Source organism: Pituophis catenifer, unplaced genomic scaffold (genome assembly GCF_029215685.1).
Source record: "Pituophis catenifer annectens isolate HBS135680 unplaced genomic scaffold, rPitCat1.0.hap2 SCAF_1, whole genome shotgun sequence".
Classification (NCBI taxonomy): domain Eukaryota; kingdom Metazoa; phylum Chordata; class Lepidosauria; order Squamata; family Colubridae; genus Pituophis; species Pituophis catenifer.
In genome coordinates this window covers 146,183,370-146,189,875 of record NW_027256881.1, presented here as the reverse complement: position 1 = coordinate 146,189,875, position 6,506 = coordinate 146,183,370, and positions in this window count along the sequence as shown.

Genomic DNA, 6,506 nt, shown 5'->3' with positions numbered 1-6,506 from the left:
GGCTGTATGCCGGGAAGCGTAGTTTTGTTGGAAGGGTCAGGCAGGGCGGTTAAGGAGTTATCGCGTGATCTACCTCCGCGACGTTATTCGCGCCCGAGTGCGTGTTCTTTAAAGGGAACGCGCACACCTTTTTTGGGAATGTGCGAAGCTATGAGTCAAAACTTTCCACAGCGCGGGGGGGGGGTTGTCATTGACAAAGAGTACCTTTGCAGCTATAGACATTCTGAATTAGCTTTTAACATAAGAACGACGGCAAACATAAGAATTTAGGTGTTGGCACGTTCCAACTTGTAAGTTTTCCCTTTTTAACTTTTACAACAAATTAAACCAGGACACCAGATTTGGGGTATAAAAATATGTACTAGGACTTAATAGCAGCAAAATCCTGATGATTGGAGGCTTGCCGCCCGGATCTCTTAGCCCTTGGTTAAAGGAGGAACAGCTGCTACTCATTTCAGTTCACAGAAGGGATGTCCAGGTAATGGGGATGCTAATTCACAGGCAATCCCATGTTGTATTGTATTGACTTGGTCAAATCTTTTTTAAACAATGCTAACAGTAATAATACAAATAAGTATGCCTAGTCCTGATCTTCCAACTTCAACAATACCATTCTCTCTTTATAATTCTTTATCGTTTTTTCCATTAATTCATTTAAACATAACATTTCTTTGCGCAGTAGGAAGTTAGCACCCACCCCGTTCCTAGAAGAATGAAATATTTTAGGAAATATTAAAAAGGCAGAATATTACGTTTCCCTGGTTGAGAAATGGAGAAACATGTTTTAAAGACAAAGCAACTCCCACCTTCCTGTCTCCCCCCCCCCCCTTTGTTAATGGGCCAGAGGCAGAAACTCAATCTTTGACAATAGGACCCATCTGCAACAGAAACTCACCACATGGCACCTGGGAAGATTACATCAGCCAGCAAGGCTAGCTAAGACCCCCACCCCCTGGGAGTCTGACAACCAATCAGCATACTCTTTCGGGGGGGCCCAGAAAGTTCAAAGCCAGAGAGAGCATAAAACCCGGGGACTCGCTATATCTCATCCCATTTTTCTGTTCAGGAACTCAAACCATGTGATCCTGTCCACCATTAAACCATCTTTCCAAGCAGTCTCCATGTTTCCAGTGTCTTTTTCCCCACTTGGAGCTCAACCCAGGAGGATATTTCTTCCATCAGCGCCATGTATTTGTTATCCTCTACTAAATTACTAATATTTACAGAATTATTTTGAAAATTATTCACTATTCCACTATAATTTCAATATCCCAAATGTCTAGGACTACTAATAAGGCCAAATATTAACAAAATTTAATCAGTCCCAGGAATATATTTCAAAATTCCCACAATTTCTAATCCTTAAAAGTTTAAGTTCACAATATACTTTAACACACTATTAATATTAATAATACAATCAGATTATCTAATCCTAAACTTCCACCTACTAAACTTAGTTTATTTTTAATTATAATAGATTATATTGTTAATATGTATGCTACTATTTTCCTTATTTGTATTTTCTATTTTTTCTTTTTATTAATATATTTTATCATTATCCATCTTCTCTTAACCTTTTTGGAGCTCCATCATTTATTGACTTTTTAATCACCCTTTTATTTGTCCCTCTTGGAGTCTTATAACTCTTTCTGATATTTTTATACCTACTGAACCTTTGGGTTGCCCTTTGTCTCTTTCTGCTGTATTATTTAAACACCCACCAGTAAGACTCTTTTTTTAATAGAGATTTTTCTTTCTCCCCCTCTATTCTATTCTAAGCTTTGAAGGAGTTATCTGATTGATTTCTACTTATTAATCCTTTCTCTTCATTATCTTTCTCTTCTTGCATCTGGTTGTGATTTTTTCCTTCCATTGCTTCTTAATTCTAATTTCTCATCTATTTTCTGAATATCATGTTCATCTTTTTCTCCCAATTGTTGAGTGGTTTCTACACTCATTTCTTTATCTTTGGACAATCCCCTTGTCTCCTTATTGTTCTTTATAGTTTCATGTATGTTTTTGAGCATCAAAATTATTTCTTTATTTGCCTCTATAATCCCCTGTAGATCCATTTTGTAACAATTTAATAAAGATTATTCAGTATACTTCTTTGGTTCCAACGTCTCAATATTTAAAAACTCCAATTTAATAAAATTCTATCAATCCCATAGTTATGCTTCCAAATCCCCTAGGTTTATAATCTTTAAAATTCTTTAGTGGTTTATAGCCTTGTGTTTTTCTAATTGCATATCTTCCCAATTCTCCAAATTTTAAAGTCTTATTTAACTTTTCTCTTTTCTTCTATCACCTTTCTTCTTTTGCCTCGTAGAATGTGCTGTCAAATAGCCTTAATAATCCAAATCCAAATTAATCCACTTGGTTCCTCCAAACTTTCAAGTCTATAATCCAATAGCCAGTTTCAATGAAGTTTAGTTATTTGCAATTTAGTTCATCTTAGAAATCTTCAAGAGAAAAAAGAAACTCAATAGGTATTTTCAAAATATCCAAATCATCTTCTAGTCTAATATACAGAATAGAAGAAAGTAAATAACACCTGGAAAGGGGCCTGAATAAACGTCAGGCTGCCTTCAAGGTGTTATTTACTTTCTTCTATTCTGTGTATTAGACTTTATGTGTATTGGTATCACTTTTACTAAGAGTCCTGATACTGTGGTGCTCCTCTTCTTCCAGTAGTTGGCTCTCCTGCTCCCAAGTCCAACATTAAACAGTATGTCAAAAACAATTGATTATTCAATAAGTCCAGGGGATTTAAAAATAAGCAAGACAGTTTCTCCCAAAAATCACCTTTCAAATTGTTTAAGCTTTTTTCCTGGCTTTCTGTATTTTAAAGCTTCCCTTGGACATTTTTTTCACTTCTTAATTTTCAGTCTTCAATCTTCTCCGTGTGTCTAATCGCTGCTTCCTTAACGCTTGGAGATTATCTTTTAAAATTCTTATACTAAAATTAAATCTTTGGAGTAAGAGCTGGAAGTTATCTCACCCAGTTTCAATGCTCTGTCCTCGGACTGCTCCAGCACAAATCTTATTGTCCCGGTTGTCCCAGCTTGTGACTGCCAAAAATGGCCATCATCCCTGCTGCTGTTCGGGAGAGCTTGCTTCAGTCCTAACAAGGAAATTGTGAGTTCCTCGTGGTCCACAAAGCGCCTCTCCTTTCTTCGCCGCTCCTACAAGGTGGCTTTGACCCCGTAGGGCCTCCTGACAGCGGTTATCGACTGGATTTCGCAGGGCTCGGTAGAGCCCGCTATTTTCCAAGCTGTTCTCGCTGTGACGTCAACCGGAAGTCAGCCATGGACATTATGAGAACCCAAACTAGATGATTATTTTATGATGTGATGGCTAGGAAGATCAGTTATTGAATTTTCAGCCGTTCTGTAATATTTCTTCTGATTACATCATTAAACATACAGGATTTGATTGGCGAAAACTATTAGTTCTCGACTTACAACTTTTTGGGTATGACTGTTCGAAGTTACACTAGCATTGAAAAAAGTGACTTATGACTGCTTTTCACAATTACGACCATTGCAGTATCCCCAGGGTCACGTGATCAAAATTAAAATGCTTGGCAGCTGATTCATATTTATGACAATTACAGTGTCTCGGGATCATGTGACCACCCTTTGCAACCTTCTGACAACCAAAGTCAATGGGAAACCCAGATTCACTTTACAACTGCGTTACTAACTTAACAACTGCAATGACGCAATAACTGTGGCAAGAAAGGTCGTAAAATGGGGCAAAACTTACTTAAACAACTGTCTTGCTTAGCAACATAAATTTTGGGCTCAATTGTGGCTGTAAATCGAGAATTACCTGTACATAGTCACTGAATTAGTAAAATGAGAACTGTATGCCGACTCTGTAAACCGCTTAGGGAGGTCTGTAAAGCACTATGAAGTGGTACATAAGTCTAAGTGCTATTGCTATATCAGATCACACGTGAAGCTCATTCAGGATCCTGATTTCCACCATTAGCTTTCCAACACTTGATCCTGGAAAGACCATAACCAGAATAGTCTAAGGTGTTTGGCTCTAGAACTGGATCTTTTATAGGGTGTGTTACCCGTTTCATTAATATTTATCATAAATATAACTATTTCTTGTTAGTGTCTTGTTCAGTTTTGTATTTCCAACAATATCCAAATAACACTGCTTTTCAGTAACTCTCAAACAAGACATGTGATACTCTTCACCTGAATATATCTCCAGCTTCTGGCCCAAAATCTCTTTGTCCTTTTCCCCTTTTGATTTATTTTTAAACAGAAAAAAAAAAAATCTGCTTTCAAACTAAATTGCGAAGATATAAATAAGCTACATGCTGTAGGAATTTTTAGTTAAGATGGCATCACTTACCCAGTTTCAATTTAGCTACCAAAGCTAATGGATGTAGCATGAATTTATATAAGATTTTATAAGAAGATAAAGGACAAATCATCATGGAGAAAATCTATAAGGTCATTAAAAATTGACACCAACTTGAGGGCACATAACTGTTGTATCATCACATTTAAGATTCATCTAATCTAATGGGCTTCAAATGAGATACCTTAAAAACCCTTCTCAATGTGAAAAATCAGTGTAGAACCCATTAATAAATACATTTCATATAACATCTTATTACAGACTTCTCTCTTTTAAACCAAATGAAGATCTTACAATTTCGCTGTAATCATGAGTAAACTGTCATGTTGAATTCCTTGATTCTCCCAGAGCCCTGGGGAGAATACTTTGGGACTAGGACAGGGATCAGCTCTGGAGCCACATGTGGCTCTTTCATCTCTCTGCTGTGGCTCCCTGTCGCTGGTCGGTGCCACAATTTTGAGGAGCTTCCAGTTAGGGAGGGGGGAAGCATGGCGTGCCAGGAGACTCTATGGCAAGGGGAGGGTTTTCCGGTCGGCTCCACAATTGATAGGGCTTTTGGTTAGGACAGGTTGAGGAAAAAGGACACTGCACTAGGAGGAGACTCTATGGTGGGGGAACCGGACTTCGTCAGCTGCAGAATTTAACAGATTTCTGGTTAGGACTTTTGTGGCTCTTTGAGGGTTTAAGGTTGCCGATCCCTGGACTAGGAATATCCATGCTTTCCAATGGAAGTCAGCAACATGCTTCCAAAAAGTACACTGACAATAGCATTCCCATAAATGAGGTTAATGTGTAATAGCTGCTGATTTATTTGTAGTTCTTTCCAGGTCTGATCCACTTTCAATTTTGAATACTTCAACTATTAAACAATACCACATCCTGAATTTCATTCATCCGTATAATGTTCAAGCAGAATCAGGATTACCAAGCATAGTTTTCAAACAATATTTAGTGGTCGATTGCCATTAAAAAGACTTTAGCATTTCCAAGGAATTGACCATCAAGCCAATTTTCTTCATTGGCAAAACCATGGTCGGGTTACTCCATTAACAACTTTTTTCAATCAGAACATGCACATTCAGGACATGCACATTCATATAGCTAAGTCATAAGTGTGGCCTTTCAAATGCTAAACTGCAATTCCCAATATCCCCATAAGGGTGATACTGGTCCAAACTGCTGAGAGTTGGAACAAACGCCTGACAAACCACAAGTTGCTCAACTTTGAGGTAAACATGCAGCTAAATCCTGACACAGGAAAAGCACTCATTTAAACAATGAAGAGTTGCTGTTTCTTACTGTTAATATTACACCGTGTAAAACAGATAACGGAGAAACAAATATTCTAATCATGTATCTTCTATGTGCTGAATCTCCATTGGCTAACATGAAACATCAAATTCCAGCATTTTATCAGATTAAAAACTTTAAAGCACCAAACTTTGATGGTTATGCATTAAGCAGTTAAAAAAAAAATGAAATACTGAACATAGATACACAAGATTCAGGTTGTCTTTCTAATCGTTGACAAGTTTTCATCAGATTCCCCAATTCCAGTATACATCTCTGTCATAGAATGGAGCTGAAATACTATACCAAGATTTTTGAACAAAGCACTAAAGAAATAGGATGCTTACTATTCCAGTAACCATCTGAACATTTTTACTGATGGAATTTTGAGTTAAATTGAGGAGTCCTGTTCTTCTGTCTCTATGGTAGTGCGTGACAGAATGATGGGGCAGTGATGAGCTTCCAAAAGGGAAGCCAAAGAGCCCAATGTTCTACCTTGGATCCGCTCAAGATCCTACATCTAGTGTATACTTTTAAGAGTGACTGGATTGTCACTATTTGCAAATATTATGGATTTCCCTGAAGAAAGGCAATTGAAATAACAATAGCCCTGGCTGGATTGCCTTTTAACAATGCCAGGGGAACCAACAATAAAAGGCTGCTACGAAACCTTCCTAGTGTTGTATGAAAGCAGAAGCAGATGTAATAATGTTCTTCATTAAGGAACATTGCATTGCTTCCTTGCTTCCTTAAAAAAGAATACCTTATCTCTGTGATGCAAATTCATTCTCTGAATGAATCCAAGTTGCCTTGCACAAGTCTATTATGCACTT